Consider the following 27,116-nt stretch of genomic DNA (forward strand, 5'->3'; position numbering starts at 1 on the left):
TCTGGGTCCGGCTCCCGTCTGCCTTTCCCCACAGCTTTGATGCCCATGTGAACTTAAAGGGTTCATAGAAAGGACAAAATTGCTGGTGTTGGGTCTAGTCCTAATTTTCCAGGGAAAGCGAATCCGCCCATCTCTGCACAATTGCAGAACCCAGTAGGCCGCTCTGCCCCCTCATGCCATCTCCTGTCTATTACATACCCCCAGAGCGTTGGCTGGCCTGGCCTGGTGGTGACCACTGTCCGCTGCTGCCTCCTTTCCACCTTCCCAGGGCCTGGATGGCCTTTGAGTAAACAGATAGCCCGGTGAGGTGTGTGATCAATTAGCTTTGCTGAAAATACAATCATTTTGTTATTCCAAGCTGATGAGAAGGCCTCTTCGGCCTGCTCTCCCAGCCTCCACATGCCAATCAGCCCGTGTCACCGATATAATTTTCCACATAAACACAACCTTTGTGCAACATCTACTCTTGTAAATAGATGTAATTCCCTAACCAAATAGCGCACTTGGAGGGGAAATGGATATTATGCATGCAAAAAGAAAAGCTGGTGATTTTTACACTTTCCAGGCAACAAAAGATTACCCCTAATTGCAAATGGGGGGGGCGCTCTGGGTAGGGAAGGGGGGGCAGCGCTGGGAGGCTGGGGAGGCTTGCTTCCAGGCAGATTTTTTCCTTCTTTCTGTGTGTGTGTGTGTGTGTGTGTGTGTGTGTGTGTGTGAAGACCACCAGGAACTGCCTAATCCCTGATTTGTCCTGTGTAGGCAGTGGGGAAAATATGGTTGTTGTTGTTGATATCTGAAAGGAAACGGAGATACTCTCTGAACCCTAAACCATACACATCCTGTTGAAGCATTTTCCCCTTCGTCCCTGATCGGAACAGCTTCGGTGGGCTGTGGAGCACGACTCACTCTGTAATGCATTGGTGTGTCTCTTTCAGTGTTCTGCTTATTTCCGCATATTCCTAAATTAGATCTTAAAAGCAGCGGAAGTTGCCGGGCAGCTAGGGACTGAGAGCACCGCAGAACCCACTGTGTAATCCCAGCCAGGTCTCTGGAGCTCTGAGTGCCACGGAAAAGAAGGTTGAGATACCCCTGCCTGAGCCCCTTGTCTCCCTACCGGTGCCCCCTGGTGCACAGGAGTGGAAAAGCCATGAGTCTCAGAGTGTCCTGGTTCCTGGCTGGCTGAAGAAGGAAGGCTTCAAAGCGTGGCTGAGTGGCCGGTCCCCTCCAGGCCAGTCAGCCAGTCTCTGGGCTCTACCTCTGTACATCTGAAAGGTCATCAGGTCACAGATACATTAATGCAAAGATGCATTATCAGCAGGTGAATGGTGACATCTTGGCCCGAAGAAATCCTTGATGCTTTATGCAGCCTGAGTTCAAAACAGCAACGAAGAGCAAGCCAGGCAACGCAGGTCTGTAGATCTATGTACAGGGGGAAAGAGAGAAGGCCAGCAAGCCTGGGGTACAGAGAGTAAGATATGACTACAAGACTCCCAGCTTCTTTCTTGGTTCTTTCCCTGGGCCTGGGGAAGGTGTGTGTGGCCCCATCGTTTGTTTGCTACAAAATATTCTTCGTTTTGAGTCTCTCCCCAACGCCCACAAAACTCAGCTAAAGAACCCCCCTCCAGCATCCCTTTGGTCCCCGGTTTCTGAAGCCCATCTGAAACTCATTAGCTGCTTGAGATGATTGTCATGGGAGCCCTTTATGGAGAACAAGAAGGGGAGAGGGATACTTTTAAAGGCTAGAAATAGGGATGTGGATACGGGGATACCGGTGCAGGCAGATGTTTGTGAACTTGGCTTTTGAGGAAGGACCCAGGGTGCAGGGGCCGACTCCTCACCTGACCCTGGGCTTGGAATCACCTTCTCCACTTCTCCTCCACTTCCACTGCCTTTGTCTCTCTCAACCCCTAGAATCTCCAGCCCTCTTTGGGTCTCCTTTGCCACTGCAAAGATACTGCCTGGGAAACCCTGCACCCTGATGCCAGAGACTCAGTTAGCATCCCTGGTCTCTGTACTACAGTTTAATTCCTGCCCTTCGCAGATCAAGTGACTTTGTATTTCAAATAAGGAAATCATAAACTATAAGAAATGTTGGGGGTATAACATACTACCTTTAAATTACAGAACTGAGAATCGCTTGAGTTTTCAAAATGTAGATGTGGGGAAAAGTACCTTTGTGTTGCAGAGTCTGAGAAACCTAGAATTCTGCAATCATCCTGTTAGAATTCTTAAAAAAAAAATTCACATGAAAGCCTTAACTATTAGTAGTGCAAAGCATTAGAATTAAGAAATTTGGGGATTATGGAATTACAACTGAGATTTTGTAGAACATTAGGAATACTGTTGAAGCAGGATATGGTGGTATAGAGGCAAAGGCAGGCAGATCTCTGTGAGTTTGAGACCAGCCTGGTCTATATATTAAGTCCAGGATAGTCAGAACTTCATAGTGAGACCTTATGCCTAGAAAAACAAAAATAAAGAAAGAAACAAAAGAAAAACGGAGAAGCAATATGGAGGAGTTAATGTACAGAAGCACAGGCTGGTGGAGTCTTAACAACTAGCGACCTCAAGCACAGCGGAGTGTTAGAATACCAATACAGAAACGTTGATGGAAGGAATCTTAGAACCGGAGCGTCTGCATCCCGGAACAGCGGAATGAGAGATTCAGAGCAGTCCATAATTACAGATTCTTTGGATCTAGGCACTTAGAACCACAGAACATTGCAATCAGTGTCTGTTTGTGAGAGAAGTAGATGTACAAATCCCAGAATTTTGGCATTACAGGATTTCAGACATAGCCTGGAGGGATTTCAGGGATGGGGGTGGGGGAGTTGCTTGCCCATCAGCTCCACTCTTGGCCCAGTTGTATTTGTGCCTTTGCACGTACAGGTTCACACACAGATGAGCATAGCCTTGGAGACCTCTAATCTTGTCATTCCTACACCCTTTAGAGTTGCTGACATCTTTTTCTGCCTCTCTTCTATGCTCTACCTCCCATCACGACAAATTCCTACCAGCTTTTTTTCCCAGAGACAGCTTACTTTCATTTTGCAAATCACCCAGTGTCTTAATTCACCATGCCCGAGCCTCTCGGGACAAGTCTATGAATAACATGTTAGTAATGCGAAGCCTTGGCTCCTCTGGGATATGGGAAGGGTCACAGAAGAGATGGGGCAGAAGAGTGTGTGGCCTGTGGCAGAGATGGCAGCACACAGGTACTCCTAGAAGCCACAACATCTATCCTATCTTGGAAGGAGGCGGGAGCCATGGAGGTGGCTGGGAGAGCAGCTTGGCCTGTCTAGGTGAAAGGAGACTGGAAACTATAAACCATTTCATGCTTATTTATTTTATGATCCTCGTGGGCTGGGGTTTACACAAATTGAACAACATGTGGATTAGATAATTTGCCAAGGATGAACAGCCTCCTCCGATGTTTATCAGGTTTGGAGGCGATTAAAGCCAGGTTGATGAGGACGCTTTGGTGATGAGTTGATGGTGGAATTCCTGTCAAGGAGACACAGAGGCTCCTCACCAAGCCGTAAATCCCTGCAGGGGATGGCACAGTGGAGGGGCTGGTCAGATATCAAGGGGAGAAGTAACTTTCCAGATTCTGTTACATCGCTGAGGGACAGACCCAAAGCAAACCATAGGCAACTTCAGAGGTACCCTGTGATAGTTTAGAAAACACTGGCTTCCTAGTGAGTCCATTCCAAAGCACCGTTAAAGGACTAGCCAAAGACAAATAACTTGAATGTGATCCTTTGCCTAAGGACAGTGGCAGTCAGGTTTTCCTCCAGCTTCTTCCAGAAGTCCTGGGGCCCTGACGTTCATTTACAGTACCTCAAGACTCCGCATGGAGAGAGGAATGTGGGCCAGAAATCCCAAGACATTAGTCGGTGTCCTACGGATAAAATGGGGAAAGCAATCCCCTTTTATTTATTTTATTATTTGCCAATTTCAAATATTTTTCTTAACAAGTCACTTAGTTTAGAGATTGGAAATCCTCATAGCCAATGAAATCACAGTTCTCCTTGGCTTCTAAGGATACTATTTCGATGGAGTCAAGAGTTTTCCAAAACTGAAAATAACCAGAGAAGCACACGACAGAAGGTTCCAGGTGCATAGCACAGCCTTGTCTATGTGCTGTGTGCCTCCAGGCAAGTCACAATTCCTCTCTGATCCCTAATAGCCCACCCACCAGTAGGAAGTTGCATTAAATAATCTCAGTGTGGGAGTGAAAATATTAGAAACAGGAAAAGAACCATTTGTCTTTGTTTCCTTTTTATGAGTTGTGTTTCAGATCAGCCAGGCTGGTGTTCCTATTTATTTCAGAGGCCGCTCAACCAAAAATTGCTGTTTTCATGGCTCTCAGTTTTGATTTCCGATGCTAAACAGAAAAACCACGACCCCAAACTTCCTAGACTGTTGGCTGTGGCTGTTGTACACATTTTCCAGTGGTGTGGGTAGATCGTAGTGAAACAAGGGACAAACGCCTGCTCGGTTCTGAAGGATATCAGGAAAGAAATGCTTAAATGAGTAAATGATGCAGCGACTGGGGGATCAACAGACCACACGGTCTAACTTGGTTTCTCTTTAAAAGTGGAGGAGAGCTAGGAAAAATATCAAGGTTGTCTTCTCCTAAACACAGTCCCCAGCCAGCCTGATTTTGAAGCACGGCATTGGGCGATACTGTGCTCCATATGCTTCTCAGCTCACAGGGACCACTGATGCTGGTTCTGGGGTTTGGAGCAGTAGGGCTGAGGGGATCGGTTGGCCTTTACAAAGGGACAAGGACAACATTCCATTTATGAACAAACCCCTTTCACTGTAGGCCTAGAAGGTCACGGAGGGTGTGCACAGGGTGAATGGGGTGGGGGTGAGGGTTCTCTGTCACTGTCCCCCTGGAAGTCAGTAGGCCTGTCATGCCAGCAGTTAGTCAAAGATGCACGAGAGTGATGGGGCTGTGGCAGTCCTGACAGACCATGGGCAAGATCACAGGTCTCGGCTCAGCCACCAGGATGAACAGGTAGTGAGGGCTGCCCTGCAAGGCTCGCTGACAGGTGCTGTGTGGTACACTGGCTCCTTAGCCTGAAGACTCCAAAAGTATGACGTGTCCTTCTGTGGTGATGAGGATGGGATTTAGTCACAAAGTCACTGCATCTATCTGGAATTCCAGATGAGCTTTGGGACATGATGGCGGGACCCCTCTCAGTTAGTTTGGCTGCGGCACCTCCAGCACAGATCAAATCCAGCTACCTCAGCCACACAGCTGACCGTCCTAGATAAATGGCCACATTTTCTGCTCCATAGCAAGACATAGGTTCAGACAGACAACTCATGGGAATGACAAAGCAGTATGGTATGTTACCAAAATGGAACGGGGAGAAGGCATCAGAAAACAGTATCAGTTCAGCTTTTCTTTTTAATTGCTGTGTAGCTGAACATAGAAGTTCATGCTGTAATCCCAGCACTTAGTAAGCTAAGAGAGCAGAATTAGCACAACTTGGAGGCCAGCCTGGGTTGCATAGAAAAACCCTGTCTCAAGTGAAACAGAAAACAGCCACCCAGCGCAGCTTCCTGGGTGGCTACATGAGGAAACAACGAGTCATTTCATGGGTGCAACTGCCCATCTCATCTGAGCAGCAGATCTGGAAACAGGCTGGAGCTAGAAATACAGACGGAGCCCTTTGGTTCAGCCTGAGATCCCTTCTCTGCTGTAGACTTTCGACTTTCGGGATTATAACATGGTAGAACTGATTGATGGGCAGGGGTCTTGTCATGGGAGGTAGAGGTACCCAGAGTCCTTACCGGAATCCACAGGATGTGGGATTCTTCTCTTGGCTGATGCTGCTCAGTGGTGGTTCTTTCTTGTGTTTTACCAGATTTTCTCTTGTGTCGGGGGCAGCCTGCATGCTTTTCCTTGTGGCTAATCTCCTGGGGCAAGTATACCAGGTATGCTGAGCATGGGAGATGGCAGTGCCGTCCCCTCTCCTGCCCCCGAAGTAGGGAGGCTTTGGGTGGGGAAGAGATTCAGGAGGGCCCTCTCAGTGTTTGGTGAATAAACACTGAGTCAGGTTTCTGGCCTGTCACTCTGTGGCCTTTCAGCACAGGAGAGGCCAGATGGGCCTGGGGGAGTTCCCCTAGCACATGAAGAGGCTGGAGCTTTGGGGGGCTGAGGCCCAGGCAGGGCTGGCTCTGTGCAGCAAGTAGAGTCAGCATTTGCAGGCCCTGGAACTTCACACCTTTGAAAGGCTCCAGAGCGGCTCACAGGAAAAATAAACGGTTTCTTCCATCCGTGGCAGCTTGGCCATCCTCAGAGGCTGCTCGTCACACACAAGAAACCCTGTAAAAGGGCCCAGTGTTTCCTTTTCCACTCCCTGAAAGGATATGAGCTGGCCTCTTAGGGCTGCTGGCGGTAGGCTAGAGCTCCCCTCACTCCACAAGAGTCCTTGGTCCAGCCTGATGCCTAGGACAACTAACCTGCTCAGGAATCAAAATACCTGCCCAGTGTGCATGTGAAACTGTTTGGCATATGGGATTTGTTTCAACAGCTTCCTGCTCGTCTTGTGGCCTCCAACTAGGAGTCAGAGTGTCTGCAGCAGCTATAGCTACCAGCTTACTACGCATGTGAGGAGAAAGGGGCTGAAGGGCTCCCTGGTTACTGGCACCCAGGTCTTCTCTGTAGGCATCTCTTCCTCTCATTGATTGTCTGTTCCTCCTCCCAATGGGTCCATCATCTCACAAGCAGGACTGGCCATGGGGACAATCACAATGCAAGGCATTTCCTGAGCTTCATTGTGCCACAGGAGAAGAGAGAGAGAGAGAGAGAGAGAGAGAGAGAGAGAGAGAGAGAGAGAGAGAGAGATATAGAGAGAGAGAGAGCACAGATCTGAAGACATGTTGAAAACCAGCACAAAGAATGCAAGGATTAGAGAGTCCTGGGGTTAATACCAGCCTGTCTCAGGGAGAGGTGGTTCAGGCAGAATCTCTGGGAGCGTTGGGCATCAGGGAGGGCTTTGTGGAGGAGAGTCTGACAGAAACAGGAGATTTCTGCCCAGATCTAGTTTGCTGCAAATGCTCCAGCCTCATCCTGCTGCTGGCTCCCAGAAGTTGGAAGATGGCCCTGAGAATGTGCCTGTTCTCCTGCTGGGCCTTACAGAGATGGGAAGAGTCAATTCAAACTAGGAGCAAGGGGGTGGTAAGAACACACCCCTGTGTGAATGCTGGCAGGGATGGGGTTAGGGATGGTGAGCCCCTGTCACAGCAGGTATTCAGAGGCTAAGGACACAGTGGGATTTGGGGCTGCCCGTCAGACAGTTTGCACTCCAGACTTGGGTTCTGACTTTGCAGTCTACCCCTAGTGACCAAACTACAGGTGAGGCTCCTTATATTTCAAAGTCCTACTTTTTAATATTATGGTTTATGATCATATCACATATCAACTATATATCATTGTAATATATATTTTATAAATATTGCCCCAAAACCCCACTCCAACTTATCTTGGGGGAGAGGTCCTCATGATGAAACTGAGACTCTAAGATCTGACAAGTTGATTTTTATAGGGATTAGGATCCTGAACCTCGAGTACTCTGAAATAAAAGAAAGTGATCCCATTTATTTAATACACACTTTACGGTGCTCCTGGTAGGGAAAGCTCCCCTATGGATAGTATTACCCTTAGAAGGACATGTCAGCAGGGAGGAAGGTGAGTAACTTGCTGATAGTCACAGCTAAGGAAAGGGCAGCACTCAGTCTTCAGGGTCTACACAGAAGATTAAGTCCACAAGGCAAAACAGCCTTCAGTGTTTAGAATCCAGAGAGATGGAACTGATGGGGCTTCTGTTTATTTATTCCTAATGCTTTTATGGTTATGCTGATGATGCAGTCAGAAGACAACATTTGGAGGCTGGTTCTCTTCTTCTGCCTCCAGTTTTGAGGACTGAACTCAAGTCATCAGCCCTGTGGGGTAAAGGGCCTTTATCTACTGAGTCATCTTGCCAGCCCAAAGATGAGACTTGCAGTAATAACAACAAATGTCCAGCATGATGGTTCTAGGAGCCAGCAAACTACCTGCACAAGGCCTAGTGGTCAAGCATTTCAGGCTTTGCAGGTTAAAAAGTCCACCACACAATGACTCAACTCTTTAGCCAATACTGACACAAACCAACGTGACCAGGTCCCAGGAAAGCTTCCCAACACAAGTGGTGGCAGGTGGATTTAGCCCTTGAGCAACACTTTGCCAAACCCAGTTCTCTTGACAGCTAAGAGACTCCTGCTCTGCCGAGCACCCTGGTAAATGCCACCCCCCCTTCAGGAGCCTCGATGAACCTCACCAGGGAGGCAGAGGGGTCTGCAGAGTCCAGGACAATTCCCCAGGGCTCGGGGCCTCTGAGTGTGGCTGTCCCTTTCTGTCCTAGAGAGGCTGTTGAAAAGCTTCCTCTGTAGTGCGCAGCCTCATTACTCTCTGCTGGAAAACAATGTTAATTTTCCCCAAGCGGGAAGCAGCTGCACTTGTGAGGCAGGCTCATTTGGCTGCATGAATATTTATGGTCTGTCCCTTAATTAAGCCCAGAAACACAATCTATCCTGCTAACAGGGGCCACTGAAGACTGGGAGGCCGTGTCAGGAACCAGCCTCTTGTGCCTGTGAAGTAGGGCTGTCAGCGAAACATTTGTTTCTAGAAGCCCTTGGCCAGGGCATGTGTCCACAGGCGTGGCGGGGTGGGCATTTCCTGGGAGGTCAAGCACCCTTTTTGTGTTCATGTGCTAGAGCCTGCCTGGTCACTTTGCTGGGCTGGATGGGAAGTTATTGTTCCAGGCCTGCCTGGGGTGGCACACAGGTGACTATAGGCCACCACCCTAGTGAGGGTGACTCAGGTATTTCCCCACTGGGCCTCATAGGGCACTTTAGTGACAGCTGCCCAGAGAGAAAGGGTCCCAGTGTGGGAGTCAGAACTGGGTTGGATATGAATCCTTCAGGACAGGGGCTCTTCTGCCCCAGTCCCTGCTTTGTTGAAGTGGTAGAGGAATCCCAGCACCATCTACCCTGTGGAGCTGTCACTGGGAAGCAATTGAAAGAGAGTTGGGGGGAATGGACTCTGAGGTTTCCTTTCCTCTAGGTTCCCCTCCCTTAAGCCCACACAGCCAAGGAGGGTTGACCATGCCCAGCCTGGTAACCTTGAAGGTTTCCGGAAGTCATAAATCTTGCCTTTTCTTGCAGGGTCCTATCTTCAGAAAACTACATGGGGCCTCATATCCTCTTCCCCAGAGCCAATAAACCAAGTAAACACCATAAAGCTCCTCACCCACCTGAGCTTTCACCCACCAGCAGAGCTAGTCCACCATCAGGAACTTGGGGCTTCAGGATGTGACAGTGGCGCTGGCCATGACTTCTCCCTGCCCTTTCCAGAATGGCGCCAGCCTTTCATTTCTCTCTTCTGTCCTCTTTTTGGAGGTTCTCCCCTGTCACTTCTAAGCAGCATTAGGAGACAGCAGATTGTGTCCCCACCCCTTTCTGTGGGGCCTGGGTAAAAGGATGCTTTCCCAAGGCGGGTCTGGCCCCAGGGTGCAATCATCCCAAGCCTTAGCGCCCCATATACCTTGTAAATTCAAAAGTCAACAAGACCTGGAAGTACAGGAGACCCTCCAGCTGGAGGAGGAAGTGGAGGACAGTGGGCCTTGCCTGTGAAGTCGGTCAAGGGCTGTTTCAGTGCCCTCTGCCCCTGCCCCTAGCTAGACTGCTCCACCCACGGAGTCCTGAGATTTCCTGATCTCTTACCTTCATATCCTGTCACCAGAGCTATTCCAGCAACAGCTTAGATGTGGACATGGCCTTCAAAGCCACCTGTCTCATATATTCCCACCACCTATGGGGAGGTAGCAAGGATGGGGAGTGCCTTGTTCAAGGCCAACGTTAGAGTAGATAAAGTGGAAAGAGCCTGAGCTGCAGTCTGGAGGCCCAGGCTTGGCTCAGTGCAGCCTTACTTTCTCCACAGGTTCACGTGGATAAAGGAGGGACTAGAGCTTCTGAAAGCATATTCCGCCTATGGGACCACTCACTGCTCTTTGTATTCAAAACACCATCTTCCCGGAAAAACAAAGCTGGACCCTACCGGTTTGGGAGTCTGATGCAGTGGACCCCCCAAGAACACTAAGCAAAGCTGTCATTTACTTGTATGGTCTTGAATATAAATGTAAGTGGGGATTATACTGCCCCTCACACATTAGTCCCTCCCTTCAGGTTTTTGAAGATGAAATGAGATTCTGATTGTGAAAGTACTTTATTAGCCAGATGTGTTTACATACGAGCAAGTAGGTGTTGAGTGGTACCTATGCTTTTTGTTCTTTTTTGATGTTTGTTGTGCTTTCTGCCTAGCCAGAAGTGTCAGCTCGCCTCTGGAAACCTGGGACTTAGGTGCTGGTTCTACCAGCTCCAAAGGGCTGAATCAGGCTCAAGCCCCTTTGTTCTTATCTAGTCTCAGTTTGTGGCTAGGATGTTGGCATGAGGGATTAACCAGTTCCATGGTATGACAGGTGAGTCCAGGTACCTGGGATCCCATATTTGGCTTCTGTCTCTCTGCAGTTCTGCAGGGTCCCCTGATCTCTACTAGGTGCTAACACTTTCCTTCCAATTCTACCAGCACCTTTACTTTGGGGAGGAAAATTTCATTTACATATTTTTTACTCATTCAGCATGAAAGCCATCACAAAGCTTTGTCACAGCCATGATGGGTATGGGGCCAGTGGGGAATCTTAACCACCTTTTGGAGCATTTTCCTTCTGGGTAGAGGAGACAGGGACAGGAAATCATACTGTATCAGGAACAACCAACCTGACACTTTGGTGCCTGCTTGCTCCATAGCCTCCTCACAAATAGAAATGGGAGGCCAAGCCAGGTCTTCCTTGGGGCACAGAAAACTCTTTGGCTTGGAAATCAATCCCACTGAGATTTGCCTTGAGCTCTCTCAAAGCAGTGCTGTTAGCTACTGGGCAGGGTGATTTCCTTACTCAGCAGTGATGTGGTGTTTGTGGACCCCATACTCCACACCTACCCATGCCATTTAGCTGTCTGGACTGCATTTCTTCTTCACAAGTCCTGGAGTTGTATCCAGCCTTTGAGGTCCAGCTGCAGTTGAACATGGCCTTCCCCAAGTCATTCTGGATAAAGCAACTGCCAGGGCGGGAGTTGGTGCTGAGCAATGCCAGTCGTGGCTTATCAGAATGGTTGGATGATAGATGTATGTATGTATGTATGTATGTATGTATGTATGTATGTATGTATGTATGTATGTATGTATGTTTGTGTGGAACGATGGATGGATGACAGGGGCTGGCATAATTTATCTTGATTATCTCTTTCCCCATCCCTTGTATCCTGAAACATGTCAGGCCCAGGTTTTTGCACTGGTAGAGGTTTGGCAAATGTCATGAAAATAATGACTGAGTTTGCATGAACAAATGGTTGTGAGAATCCATGTAAGGAGCACGATCTATAGGCTAGCCTTAGGATGAATGGATGCTGATGCTCTGTCCCATGCTTATACCTCTGAGCTTAGATGCAAGCCTTGCATGGAAAGCTGCGCGTGCACCCTGTCCCATTTACTTATGAGATAAATGTCACAAGGAAGGAAAATTAGTGAATCAGTACATGGATGAGAAATGAGGGCAGACAGGAATAAGCAAACATAATAAGAGAGACAACCAATAAATGAATTAATACATAAGTGGGTGTTGGGACCCTGCTGGGTGACCTAAGGTGCCCTTGGTGTTCTCTGTCCACTTCGATTAGGCATTCACTTCCCTCCTTCTGCCTAGGCCTGTATGCAAGTATGAAAACTATCTGCCCATTGCGGGGGGGGGGGGGGGCTTGGGACATGGACCTTGGTCTGGGTAAATTTCCACTGTGACTGCTGTTGGTATATAAGTCTACTCCCCTCTGAAATAAATGGCATTCTCCTTGTCTTGCCTTTATTTAACCCTCAGATTCCCTTGCCCAAACCCATGAAATGTTGTAGCACTTGGCCACTACTATAAGTGGGTGTTGGGAGAAAAGAAGGAATGGATAAAAGTTAATTATGAAGGAAAAAAATCCTTATTCCATGTGGTGTGTTATTTATTGGCAGAAGCCCAGAAGCAGGGTTGTCCAAAGTCAGTCCTTCTGCACCAGGGGGCTAGGGATGCAGAATTTAGGGGTTAGAACCACTGCCATAGCCTGCGATTCAGCTTTAGAAATGGGCATCTGTGACTGTGCAGACTTCAGGTGTAGGCACAGTGTTTGCTCTGTGTATGATCGAACACTCATAGCTTTAGATGCCCCACCCAGGAGCACACCCTCCACAGTGAGCTGGTGGCTCAGGACAGGTCTTGGGGGGGCAGTTCTTTGCCTAGGTTTATCTACCAGACACCTATAAACTCACTTTCTTATATAAAAAGTTACCCAGTTGGTGGGGCCTTCAGTCACAGGTAACTGGTATTTTCAGATCTGCACTAGCAGGCCTAGCTTTTGAATTTTTATATAGCCCTTGTCTAATATACATTTTTCTTGCTCATTGTATGTGTTTCCCAGTTACACACAAATCTCAGGAAGATGGGGCTTTTTGCTGCTATGTTCACAACTGTGTCCCAACATCTGGAACAGAATCTGCCATACAGCAGGTGCCACTAAAAATGTGTTCACATGTCTCAAAACTGGTCTTTCTTTCCCATGTAAGAAAAATGATCACTTTCCTTTCCTGTGTGGACACTAAGATAGTCTCTCCTTAGACCTCGGCTTCTATTTTGAGTCCCTGTCTTCCTCCCTAACATCTGTCTCCCTCCCTGGCCTCCAACCTCCTGTTTAATACTCCTGCCTCCTTCATCACCCTGCCTGATGCAGCCTCCTCTTTGTCTATGGTGATCTTTGTTCTATGGTAAATGTGACCCTATTGTTTCCCTCCCAGAAACTCTTTACTGCCCCCCTTCTTTCCTCTCAATTTTGTGTTCTCCTGTAAAATGTATGCCTAAGATTGTACAATCTTTAGACTTCAGAGGTTTTTGGATTTTAGACTATTTAATTTATATAGACTCCAGCAGTTGAATAACTCTAATTTGAAAATCTGAAATGCTTCAAACTTTGACCCTTTCTGAGTGCCAACATGCTAGCACTGTGATGTAAAGCCTCTGACACATGTCATATGTTCTGTAAGTAGTGGTTCCATCTTCCCTAAGGAAGGGCACCCAGTTGGGAGGTGCAGTGGGGTGAGTGCATGGTACAGCATGGACAAGCATTTGGTTATGTCTACACTGTGGCATGAGTTCAGGAATGGTAAGTGAGCATGCTTATAGGCACCCTGATTCCTGCAGGATAATATTAGGACACTGGGCAAGAGACATGGTTGAAATCAAACCCCAGAGGGTACTGACTAGAAAACAAAAGAGCTCTGCCTATCTTGTGGGCAGTAGGAAACTTCTGAGAGAAAACAATACAATGCAAGCCTTTGTCAGGCTACTGAGAGTCCTGGACTGTAGTGGCCCTGTGTTTTCAAGCTTCCTCATAACTGTCCTGAGGCACCTGGATTAGTGTCCACAGTCTTCTGGGGAAACAAGCACAGGAAGTTGGAAAACCTTCTCCAAGGCTACCTGATGCGGTAGGATTTGAAAACAGACCCAGGGAACTCTCTGTAGCCTTTGTCATCTAGAGACTTAGCACTCACCAAGCTTCTGGATGAACCATCACTGAAACCTGGAGAAGTGGCATTTAACCCCAGAGTAGCAGCTTGCTGATCCCCAGAGCAGCCTCCAAAGCTGCAGGCTGTGAATGGAGCCTTCACAAGGCCTCTTCTGGGCTTGAGGCTCACGAAGGGAATTCATGCTATCTTGGAAACACGTGTTCTTCTAAGGAAGAAAGTTTTGTTTTCATTTCAAACAACCCTCGTTGGTGATGAGGGGCCAAGAGAGGTGCCCTGTTTTCCATCCCAACACCTATTTGCAGGTGGTGGCAGGGAGGACTCCAACCTGAAATGTTATTTCAAACCCTTCCCTGGTCTTGCGGCTCCCTTTCCAGGCCGCATGTCACGAAGCACAGTAAATTTCACAGAGAGTCCCGTTGTTTTCTAGTTTGAGTACATTTCAAAGTGGGAAGATGAGCCTGTTTCATCTCTTTTCCTCCTATTCTCATACATAAAATCTCACTGCTTGATGTTGAGCTTAAATAAGTAGCCTTGCTGGCACTGGTGGCCATACCCCTGAGAAGTCAGATTGCCAAAGACAACAAGTTCAGGCCACTCCTTCCTATCCTCCACAGACAGAGGTAAAACTGGTATTTTTCAAATATTCCTTGCCTACTTTCTGTCATCTGAGGCACATTCCAGAGGGGAGGAAGCCAGTGATGTCTTGTCACCTAATAGGGTACAGACAGAGACAGATGACATGCTCCCTGCCAGAAAAGGCCACATTCAGACACTCCTAGATAGCCAGATGCCACTTTATTAACAGTAAAGACTCCATCTGAATCAGGCTGGGAAAGAAAATATTTATGTTTGCTTGTCGGGAAGGCCTTCATCTGTCTTCAGCAGGAGCTGGCCACACTGTAGTCCGGGACTGACAGAGGGTAACGTGTCTGTAGGCCTGCTTCAGGATCAGAACTTGTGAATAGTTCCAAATGTCCCCTCTGGATAGGGACAAGATGGGGGCTTCAAGGGTGCTGGATGTGAGCATTAAGGGAAGGCACGACTTGAAGAATCAGAACCCCCAGGCACTGGTTAGATTATATGAGGGAGCAAGGCTGCAGCAGAGGATGATGCAAAGGCAATATCCCTCCATTTCAAGATGATCTGAAACCCCCAACCACCCAGCTGCAGCCCCAGAGAAGCCACTTGGCACTGAGAGCAGGATAGCTGCATTGTCCATGAATTGTGGCACTGAGCTCTAAGCCTGTCGCTTAAGCTGGACAGAATATTAAACTCCCTTTATATTCCTCCTCTTCTCATAGCCAGTATTTTAAATCAAACTCAAAAGACAACTCTTGAGCTGTTTCAGGGTGCCCATGAATCTGCACTTTGGGAAAACCCTGCCCACTCTGGCCATCAGCTGTTCCTATTTCAGTAACACTGTTTAGCAGGTGCTGAGCTAAACAAGGTAGGTGGCCCCGTATATACATGAGATTATGGCAAAGGTTAAAGTCACAGGCTCAAAATTAGTCATAGGTACAGATTTCCCATGCATACCTGTTATATACAAGCATGAGGAGAGAATGACTTGGACCACAGTAGGCTATTAGCTCAGCATAGCAAGTCTCCTGCTCCCCTCAACTTATGGCAGTTGTTGAGGGGATCCTGGAAGAGAGGTGCAGAGACTCTTTGGTCTGGGGATTCATCTAGCCCTAGCTGTCTGCTACAGGTACCCAAGGATTTGCTCTCTGCTGTGGAAGGGCTTCTGGCTCTGGGGGCAGTTTTTCTGTCTTTGGTGCTATAGGAACCTTAATGGCTCATCTCCATCTGGCCTGGGACCCATCCTCATTTATTCCAATGGGTCATTTGTCTCACTGATCCCTTCCAAGCTCCAGTTTAAGCAGCATTTGCTTAGTGATTGGTCTGTTTGAAAATTCATGTGTTAGTGCCCAGGCTTGGGAATATATCACACCACAATTCTGAGCAGGTAGAGGCCCAGACCCCTGGGAGAGGGTGACAAGGAAAGGAAAGGCATCTAGACGGTCAAGGTTTCTCAGAAACAGTCAAACATATGACTTATTCCAACATGCAGTGCCCCTTCCAGAGTAAGATAACTAACAGGCAGCTGCTGGCTCCCCCACCCCTCTGACTCTCAGGATTAGAATGCTTAGCACAGAGGTCTGTATTTAGGCTCAAAATCTGCTGTTTCTCTCCTCCAGCAAGAGAGGGGACCCATGGAAAATGGAGTCCTGGAGGTCTTAGCTACCACTCCAGGACTCAGTGGCTCAAACCTGGCTCCCACCACAGAAATCCTTGCAGAAAATGGTAGATCTGGCATGTGACATGTCCACATACAGGCACTGATTGTCCTTATACATATGAATATGGCACAGAGGCTTAGTCACAGCAATGTTCCTGGAAATATAGCACCCACCCACCTACACACACACACACACACACAGAGGAAGGGGAGGTATCTTCCAGGCCCTCCATATATAGCACACCTATATATGTATTACATGCCCAGCGAAACACATGGTTGTCTGCACAGGCATACCTCCATATTCTGACACTTATGTGTGCAGCACACACAGCTCCACAAGCTCCCAGGAACACACACATACATGGGGGCAGAAGATGCTTGAATAAATATATCTATTGAAACAAAAATTCTCCAAAGCCCACATTAGTGATGCTCAGCCAGAAGTCCCATCAGATGCATGAGAGTGAGAACACAGAAGAATGATACACCAGGGCTGTCATCACATGGCTGACACGCACGCACACACTGTGTAGGAATCAGAATTGTCAGCACAACCAGCGTGAGCTTTGTATACTGACCTTATCAGGCTCCTCTGGGGCCTGGCATGTGAGTGGGAGCCAGTGAATCTGAAAGGCTCCCCTGCATAGTGAGACACTTCTGTCATTAAAAATAAAATGACTCATCTTTTATTACTTAGAGGAAGAACACAGTAATTTGGTGAGAATGGCTGTGATTCTTGTAAGTGATGACTTTTTTGTTCTGTTGTTTCAAGAGCAAAATAACTTGGAGCAAACGCCTTCCTAGTTGCCTTTCTTATTGTTTTTAAACAGTAGGAGCAGTAACAACAAACAGTTGCCCAGCAGATTTTGCTTCAGCTCCATGTTTCTGCCTGAGCTGAGAAAGTCCCATCTCTTCCTGCCGTAGATACGGAAGGTAGTGCAAACTTCACAGCTCAAAGTCATCCTGGTACCTGTCATTTCTGAGGCACCATAAGCAGTCCACACAGTAAGCACTGACTTACGTATAGTATTAGTGCAGTGTCATAGCTGTAAGTCATTAGCATCAGCTGAACAAGGTTAAGAATCCAGGGTTCCATTCACCTTTAATCCCGGCACTCCGGAGGCAGAGGCAGGCTGATCTCTGTGAGTTCGAAGCTAGCCTTGTCTACAGAGTGAGCTCCAGGACAGGCTCCAAAGCAATACAGAGAAACCCTATCTCAAACAACAACAGCAACAACAAATAAAATAAAATAAAAATAATAAAAAAAGAATCCAGGGTTCCTTCCTCTCCAACTGGTTTATAGATTTGGAATTTCCTTTCTGATTGAGAAGACATTGAGGGCGAGAGTAAAAATCTGGGACCCTGCCCTCCCCGTACAGTTCCATTGTCTCTCATTAAGACCTAGTTGATGGGGGCTGGTAGTAGTCAGTGGAGGATTCTTCCTAACATGAAAGGGGACTGGGTCCATCCCCTGAGCCACTAATCAAGCAACACACACACACACACACACACACACACACACACGCGCGCGCGCACATCCCTACCTGATTTATTCCAATTCTTTCTCCCACCCACAGAAAGAAGGGAGTGGTAAGGGTACCTGCATGGTGGACTTTGGAGGAGTCCTCTCTTCTAAGGGGTTTCAAAGGACAGCAGAGTTGCCACCTTAGAGAAGCAGCCTTCCAAACAGCTTGAACAGGCTTGACAAAAGCTGCAGGTGGGGGCTCGGCAGCTCCTTTCTGATGGCTGCTCCCTGGGAGAAGCTCTCTAGGCCAAGACAAGCTTTGGCTCTAACCACCTTTCCCTCCTGAGCTAAGGCTGCTGGGTGGTCTAGGGGGCAGGAGGGCAGCATGGGGGGGTGGAGTAGGGCAAGGCAGGCCAGGCCAGGCCTCACACGTGTGTGTGTGTGTGTGTGTGTGTGTGTGTGTGTGTGTGTGTGTGTATGTGTGTGTTGGATCTGGGTCCTGGGAGGGCTGATTGCCTCTAGAGAGCTGAGGTCAGTGTAAAGAAGGTTTTGGGAAAGATTTAGCAGATGCTAAAATATAACTCCAGGAGGGTCCAAGCAACCTGCTGAGGGTCCAGCATGATGAGGACAGAGAAGTCCCCTCTCCTGAGGCCCCTGTGGTTAGGGTGTGGGGTGCACTGTGAGGCTCTGGGCCCTCTTCACCCCTACATATCTGGGACTCCAGAAATGTAGCCAACATGCTGCCCTCCCAACACCCCCCCCCCAAGGGCTGCCATTTGGAACACATTTGCAGACACATGGATTGTTTTTAAGTTAATGCTTTTTAATTCACTCTGTTTCCCAGTTTTTTTTTTTTTTTATTGAAAAGGCAGATTCTGCCGGTGTGTGTTCCTTGTAGGGGCAGTGGTGTGTGTGTGTGTGTGTGTGTGTGTGTGTGTGTGTGTGTGTGTGTGTGTTGTGGTGGTGGTGGTGGTGTCTGGTGTTTGCTGCATGACAGAGATCTAATGAGAGGGGCAGCTATAGACAAAGGCTCAGTGAGACAGTTGAAACAGGTCATCAGGGTCAGAGCAAAACAGCAACAAAGGGAAAGGGGACACAGAGCAGCTAAGGCAGAAACACACTGGAACCCAGGAAGGCCCCGGCAGTAGCAGGATGGGCTCAAGACCCTAGGGCGAAGGGCGAGAGAAGGAGGGGACTGCAGCCAACACCCCCACCTCGACTATGGCCTTTGAGATTGTGGTGGCTTTCCTTGGGCTCTCCGGTTCATTTATGAGTCTCAGTCCTAGGGGCTGAACAGGCCTTTGGTCTGATAGGACTGGAGGGAAGTGGCAGATCTAGGATTAGTTAGGGATTCGAGACCAGAGAGCGAAGGCCCAGGCTGTGTGAGGTTGCAGTGCTCCCTCCTTGACCCCGCTGGCTGACCCTCTGAATTTGAGCTGAGCGGAATCCCGTGCCTTGGTTGTTGAGTGGCACCTTTGCTTAACTTCTCCGCGCCCGGGCTATGCCACCTGTAGGAAAGAAGCACTGGTGACCGCTTCCTGAGGGACAGACCAGCCCGGGGGTTCGGTGGGTGACACCTCGGTTGCGCAGGGCAGTTGCAGCCTCAACATCAGGTATCCTACAGGACTCGCGGTGGCTGAGGGGCCCAGATGCTGGCAATATCTTCCTTCGCAACAGCGCACCGTGTCACCCCCAGCCCCCGACTCTGGCCATCCGCGCGCGGCTTTCCAAAGTGCCCCATTGGCCTCTCCGGACACACCGGACACACCGCGGCGGACACACAAAGACGCTCACTGACCAGCACGTGGCAGCCGTGTAGACCCTGGACAGCTAGGCGACACGAAGTCCTGGGAGTCGGGATCAAGGCCGGTTGTAGCTAGGTGGAGAGGGCTGACCCACAGGGCAGCAGCTCCGGGCTGCCTGGCTCTCACGCCGGGAGTCGGCGAGCTTTGAAAACCCTGGGTAATTAGCGCTAATTACTTGTGTGCAAACAGCTTTAGTCCAGGCGCGGGCTCCGCCCGGGCTGGTCTGACCCGGGCATCCCACCGCAGCGGCCCAGCTGCTGCACAAGGGCTGGGGGAGGGCGCGGGAGACCCCACGGGACTCCGGGGGCCGGTGTCCTCTGGACCACAGACATGCGAGGCGGCCCAGGAATCCTGGGGTGGCGGCTTGTAGCCCGGAGACTAGAGGCAGACTTGAGGTCCGAACGCCCTTGCTTGCTCTTCCAGCAGGCCTGGCGAAATCTGGCTTCGCATTCTGGCCCTCGTGAGCACCACCCAAGCTGAGGCCACGGGACTAGGAAGGCACAGTGGGAGTCCGGTGACCAGCCTAGCCTTGTGTGTAGGAACCACTTGACTCCTGAAAGAGCAACTTCCTGAACCTTAGTTTGCATGCCCATAAAATGGGTAGGCAAGGGGCTTCAGATAGAGTTACAGGGGTGGAGGTGGGGCCAGAAAGGGCTTCCTGCTAACTCCTCACTTTTTACGGTTTGTATGGCAAGCTTGCGCCGAGATCCTTCGTTTGTGAGCTGGAGAGCCTTTGGCGGCTGTGTTGGCCTGGAGGCAGGAGAGACATTTTATTTCGACCTTTGCAGATGAAGGTCAGCGGGAGAAGCCGCGAGTGGTTTGGACTTCATATTTCCAGCCCAGATTCTTGCTATCTCTCTGCCATTTCTCCGGGATTCGACAGGTTTCAAGGCACCTCTCTGAGGTTGGCGAAGCCAGGAAACTGTCTTCTGGGGCACAGCTCCCGGCCTTAGAGGGGAATGGCCAGCCCGCCTGTCGGCCTGAGCCAACTCGCTGCGGGGCCATGGCTCCCTCTTGCGTTTGTGGTGAGAGGTGCACCATGCTCAAGTCCGGGCACTTAAGGTCTAGTCTGTCTCAGTTTGTCCCTGTGTGAACGACAGCTAAATTAGGAAAGGATAGCAGGAATACACTTAGCATACCAGGAAGCATGGTGCACACTGGGTCAGGGCATGCACTTTGTTTTCCCTTACATCCACTCCTGACCTTGAGTTTTACAGGTGTCCAGTGTGGCTGATAGTGCAGGGATGAATTCCCACTATATAGACAGGACAGTGGAGGCCCCGTGGGCAAGCCGTGAGTGGCAGAGCCCTGGCCCAGTCTGATTTGCTGCCCTTTCCAACGCCGCAGTTCCCTGGAGCTAGATCTCAAAGTCTAGAATGAGTCCAGTCAGGCACTAGTGGTGAGATCACAGGCGAACCACAGAACCTCTCTGGGTGTCAGTCAAAGTGGGTGACGATGCCTGAGGAGGAGGAGTGGTTTAATGAACCTAGGTAGGACTTCCAGAAACCCACTGAAGTCCTGGTACCTTCCTGGAAGAAAGCTGCTTTTACCTGGAAAGAGGGCAGCTGCTGGGGGGTACTTGCTGAGGGGCTGAAAGATGGAGAATTACATCCCTCCTGTGGCTCTCTGTAGACCAGGGATGTCAGGGGTGGGACAGCTGCTGTGCTGGGAGCAGAACTGGTTGCTGCTTTCTCAATGCGGGGGTGAGAAGGGACTTGAGCAAGTCTTGTTGAGACTTTGTCCTTAAAACTGGGGACACATGGGTGCTAAGGCCACTAGGGACACACACACACACACACACACACACACACACACACACACACACACACACACACACACACACACACACAGACACACACACACACACACACACACACAGACACACACACACACACACACAGACACACACACACACACACAGACACACACACACACACACACACACACACACACACACACACACACACACAGACACACACACACACACAGACACACACACACACACACACACACACACACAGACACACACACACAGACAGACACACACACACACACACACACACACACACACACACACACACAACTTCACAGACACAGAGAACAAGGATACTCTGGTAATGATGGTCACGTCTTGTTGGGCCATGAACAGCAAAGGACATGCAGATTCTTGTTCTACTGGGGATATAGGCAGACATCTTGGAGCAGGTGACAGGTCCTTACAGCCTGACCAGGGCTTAAAGGGGAGAGATTGAAGCAAAGTAGGCCCCTCAGTGGGTTGCAAACATGCGTGTCAGGGAGTTGGGGTCCCACTTCATTCCTCCTCCTGATACACTCAGCATAGGGCTGAGGGTTAGGGTGGATGTCTCTAACAATCATCCTGAGGAATGCATTGGTCCCAGCCAGGGGAAGGCTTGGCCTGACCTGATGGGGCGAAGCCCAGGTGGTTGCAAAGTTCTTCATATGGTAAATCTGCAGAGCAGGGTGGTCTCAGTAGCGCTGCCTTTCCTGCCTTGATTTCTCCATCCCAGGAATTTGTGGCATGTGTTTGCCATTTCCCTGACCTTCCCAAGCTGCCATGAGGATAATATATGGAAATTGCTTTGACCTCCTGAGAAAAGAGGGTCTCCAGGAATAGAAAGTTCAGCTGCTAATCCTGTCCCCCCAGACTCACCACTAATGCCTGTTTCCGATGTCAGCCTGGCAGGTTGAGTTTAGCCAATGAAAGAACAACTTAGAGGGATGATGGTTTTTCTAATGGCCCCGGTTCTCCAAACACACACACACACACACACACACACACACACACACACACACACACACACACACAGACAGACAGTCTGGTCACAGACCCACCCTCACACCCAGCTTCCCTGTGAAACACACACACACACACACACACACACACACACACACACACACACACACATACAAGCACACACCCTTCCCATGGAGCCATCATAATTGTAGAGAATAATTAGAACTAACATTTGCACAGGGTCCTGCCACGATGGAGTGGTTCTACCTGGCACTTTCCATTAATCCTCACACTGACCCGAGAGGCAGGGATTATTGCTATTATTAACTGAGGCTCAGCAAGGTTAAGTGACTTGCCTAAGGTCACTCAGCCAGTAGGTGACAGAACCAGCTCCAGTTTGAGTCTCCTGACTGAATGCTATCATTTTGCTACTGGCACTCTCTTATTCATTTGTTCAGTCATATATTCACTTAACACATATTGTTTTGTGCATAGCTATGGGCCAGGCCCTGAGGTAAGTGCTACAGACCTTTGTGCTTCTCCTCTTCATGAGTTGTTTCTTCCTTAGAAACTGGAAACTGGGGAGCATGCTGGCTGTTTTTTTGTCAACATGACATGAACTTGAGTCAACTGAGAGAAAGGAACCTCAATTGAGCAAATGCCTCTATAAGATTGGGCTTTAGCAAGCTTATAGGGCATTTTCTTAGTCAGTAATTGACATGGGATAGCCCAACCTATTTTGGGTGGTGCTACTACCAAACTGGTAGTGGGTGCTAAGAAAACAGGCTGAGCAAGCCATGGAGAGCAAGCCAGTAAGCAGAACTCCTCGGTGGCCTCTGCACCAGCCTGCCTCTGGGTTCCTGCTTTGGCTTCCCTCAGTGGACTGTGATTCAGGATGAGTAAACCCTTTACTCCTCAAGTTGCTCTTGGTCAGTGTTTTATCACAGCAGTGTTAACCCTAACAAAAATAGACGTGGACTCACAGTTGAGATGGAGCCCACTCTGTGACTTGAGAGCTCTTGCCTGCTCTGGCCATTATGCCACCCTATTCCCATACAGGATCAGTTCCCACCCCCTCTCTCTCTGTCTGTGTGTGTGTCCATGTGTCTGTCTCTCTCTGACTCTCTCTGACTCTCTCTCTCTCTCTCTCTCTCTCTCTCTCTCTCTCTCTCTCACACACACACACACACACACACACACACACCTCTGTCCATCCATGCTCAGGCCTTAGATAGAAGCCTGAATAGCAAGTGGTCTGCTTAGGTCCTGTGTACCACACTTTCTAGCCCATCCCAGTCACTTAGACACTTCAGCTGAGCAGGCCCAGAAAACCAAGGATAGGATTTGCTCCAAAATGCCATTGGCATCTCTGGGGACACAGTCACATTTTCCTACTGATTATACAATACCATAGCATTTACAATAGTCACTCCATCCGTCAATATCAGTCAGAGACAGCTAGCAATGTCCTCCTACCCCCACCATGTGCTGACCTGCCTGAGAACAGAGGCAGAATGGAAGGGAGAAAGGATGTGTACCTGCCCTTCATAGAGCCCAGTTACAGAGGAGAGATGATGTCCCTTGGCCTTCAGGGGCTGTGAGTCATTGATGCCCACGGACCTTGGAATCATCCAGACTGGATCCTTTCTGATTCAGGCTTTGTGCTGACTAGCCATGTGACCTTGGGCAATTCAGTGACTTCCTTAGGAGTCTTAGTTTCCGTAGGAACAAGATAGGTACAGTGACTCTTCCATCTCAGGGCTGTGCTCTAAGGGCTCATCTGAGTGAAGGACAGTGCTTTTGAATTGTCATCCTCTCTCAGAAATCAGGCTTTGTTTTCAATTGGCCTTTCCATTTTATCCCCAAAGCAGATAGGGGTGGGGGGCAATTGTACATCTGCCACACCTGGCCTGTGGCAGGAATGTTCAGAGATTTGAGTCCAGAGGCCTCTTCCCTAGACCCTGAGCAGGGGTTTAGGAAAAGCGGTAACTTACAATCTGGTTCAGGCTACTCCAGGGAACAGAGATGGGACTTCAAGATCTTAGGACTTGTGTGTGTGTGTGTGTGTGTGTGTGTGTGTGTGTGTGTGTGTTAGTGAGCACATGTGCTTATGTATGTCCTTGTGTGTGACCATTGAATGAATATAGATTTTTGAGGCATGGGTGTCAGTGTTTATTAATTTAGTAAATTTATTTGAGTAAATATATATTGAGTGCCCACTGTGTCATAGTCTACATGCTTAGGCTACCACCACAAATAAGATGACCAAAATTACATACCTTGTAGACTAGAGTCCGTCAAGGACATGCATGTTTATGTAAGCAACAATAACAAAATGCTAATCCTAGATCTACTGGGTGTTGTAGAACATGTTTTACAGGGACTCTTGCTTTGCTTTTCTAAAAACAAACATAAACAAAAACAATAAAACAATAAAAAACAAAAACAACAAACCCCAAACCACTTTATTATTAAAAGTGTTGCAAATAAAAACTATCACATATTCTCATTATCCAGACCCAACTACTATACAATTCAATGAACCTTTGTAGTTAGAGTAGGCATTCAGAATACAGCACTGTTCTGAAACACAGGCATCAACTGAAGAAGCCTTGCTGATTGGAAAGCCCTGAGCTTACAGGCAGTGTATGCAGTATTTTGGGTGTGGGTAAACATGCACGCTTGCCAGCACCCGTTTTCCTTGGCTCAGTGAGCACGGCACCTGTGGGACTCCGGAACTGGTCCTGAATTCCATCAAATCCACAATCCCTCCCACAGAGGTGGGGAGAGGGGGGCATCTGGCTCTGATATCCTGACTGGGTTTGTTTTGCCCTGAAACAATACATCCTGTAAGTTTCCCTGCTTGGAGCTTATTTCCCAAGCCTCTTGCTAACATAGATTCCATTTTAAGGAAGGCAGAGGTGATTGTGCTGCACACTGGAACTGTCCTAGGTCTAGGGACAGGTCTGGCTTGAATGAAGGGCTCATGGGCTTGAACTAGGGAGTACAGAGAAAGTCAGGTTGAGGAGTGTCACTGTCTTCAGTATGGTCATCCTCTGAGTACCTGTCTCCTTAGCTCCAGCTGAATAAGACATTCTATTTGGCTCAAAGGGCTTGGCACCAGTGTCAAAGTGTCAGCCTCACGGTGGCTCCCACACAGAACACCTCTAACCCACTGCTGCCACACCCAATCTAGCTCAGCCAACCAACCATGCATATCTGGAACCTTCCTGCCCCCCCCACTCTAAGTTCAACCTCATACCACCCTCCTTCTGATGAGCTTTAGATTCCACACGCAATGAAAAAACCCAAAAGCTGTGTTTCCTACACTGCCCTGTCATTAGGGTTAGGAATGTGAGGTGAATTCCACCAAACATCACATATTCGTGTCGGGCTTGAATTCAGATGTGAACTAAATGCGTGGAGCCACAGGAGAGAGGTATCCATCCAAAAGACATTCGTAGATAGAAATGCATGCTTATTTGGAGAGGAGCATGCATGCTCCTGTGTCCCTGCCAGCCAGCTTTAGCAGTCAGGAGCATCTCCACAATTTTGTGGTATTTAACCAAAGAATTTCCTTGCCCACATTTCCCTTCCTGGAGGTGAAAGCTGTTGGGACTTTCACAGTGAGATGCGCATCTGGCTGGTGTGGACATGCTGAAGAGCCTGTTTCTAGAGGCAGAGCTGGGCCAGCGGCTTCCAGGCTTGGCAGATGGCTTCCTGATGCTTGCACTAGGAACGGCTGCCTTGGTGGTCCACTTCTGCAGCCCAGCTTTGGGAGCTGCTCCCGAAGATGCAGCCCAGAGTCTGTTTCTTCAGCTTTCCAAATATTTCTGTAAGCCATTCAATACTGTTACTACATTATTTCTGCTTCAACTACCCAGTATGAATTCTGTCTCTGAAATTAGAAGCTAAAGAATCTCCAACCTGGCCTGTCCTCCATTCAGTCTAATACTGTCCCAAACAAACCCACCCATGAACCATTCCAACTCATCGGTGTGTGTTCCATCCAGCCTGCCTCAAATCAGTCTAGCCATGCCCAGCCTTGGCCAGCTCCAATCAGTGCACCCGAAACTAACTTCCCTCATCACAAGCATCACATACCAGCCCTTGTAATCCAAAAAGCCAACTGATTTTTAACCGAATGTGTGCACTCAGCTTCCTAGACTCCATCTCATCCCAACCCACCCAGGGACCCTCTATCAGCTCCATGTCATTGGAATCTGAGCAGAACAGCCTATTTCATCACACACATTTCTACTGAAGATAGTGTGAGAGCCCCCGAGAACGCACAAAGTAATCTTGAACTTCTCTGCTGATATATGGGTGAATTCTCGAGTCAGCATTTACTTTTTCCTCTTCTCCCCACTACACACCCTCCTTGTCTATGCTCTTCCCTTTGGGGCACCTAGTATCTCCATGGTGCTTTGTGGAGGTCCCAGACATCTAGTGCCACCTGACTGGAGGGGTCCCAGCTAACATCCTCACCACAACACAGCTTCAGGTACAGCTCTGGGAGGGATTCTTAGACACACTGGGAAGGATATCTTGCCCAATAGTTGCAACTTGTACATATAGTGAAACAGGCTCTGGGAGTTGACATGAGTAAAGAACAGTCTTTCTCTTGGGTTGGTTGTCACCTTCTCTTGGAAGGGCAGCCTTTGCTTCCAAATGAAATTGACTTCTCTGTCTTGTGTCCCAAAGGGTGTTTTGTGAGGGCAGATGGAGAAGAGAGTGACAGTTGCTCTATATCCACCACTAAATCTGTGCTGGGTATGCTCAGAGATCTAAGTATGGAGGCTTCTTCCCCTATAGGTTATATTTGAAGAAGCACTAGGACAGCAGCCCCATCATCTAGGTGGTCCCAACACAATCACAAGATCCCCTGAAAGCAGTAGCCTCCCTCCAGCTGCCAGTGGAGGAAGACTGTTGGAGGAAAACTGAGGGACACTGACGTGTGAGGGAGGCTTGATGAGCTCTGACTAGCTTGAAATGGAGGGGACCATGAGAGGAGGGATATATGTGGGCTCGAAGAGCTGACAATTGGCAAGAACCAGGGACCTCCATCACAAGTGGGAGGAGGAGATGGATTTTGCCAACAACCTTGTTGATCTTGGAAACAAATTTCCCCAAGTCTCCTAAAAGACCCCAGGCAGATGTCATCTTGATTTTGGCCTCTT

The 27,116-nt window shown here is 48.8% G+C and overlaps 1 long non-coding RNA gene across 1 annotated transcript; it reads right to left on the minus strand.

Moving 5' to 3' along the window:
• Positions 1–3,325: 3,325 nt before the first annotated feature.
• LOC103159501 lies at positions 3,326–6,188 on the minus strand. The gene is made up of 2 exons (XR_003482756.2): positions 5,809–6,188; positions 3,326–3,546 (listed from the first exon to the last, which is right to left on the minus strand). It is a non-coding gene; the product is annotated as an uncharacterized LOC103159501 (long non-coding RNA).
• Between the last annotated feature and the right edge of the window lie 20,928 nt (positions 6,189–27,116).

Source organism: Cricetulus griseus, chromosome 2 (genome assembly GCF_003668045.3).
Source record: "Cricetulus griseus strain 17A/GY chromosome 2, alternate assembly CriGri-PICRH-1.0, whole genome shotgun sequence".
NCBI classification, from domain to species: domain Eukaryota; kingdom Metazoa; phylum Chordata; class Mammalia; order Rodentia; family Cricetidae; genus Cricetulus; species Cricetulus griseus.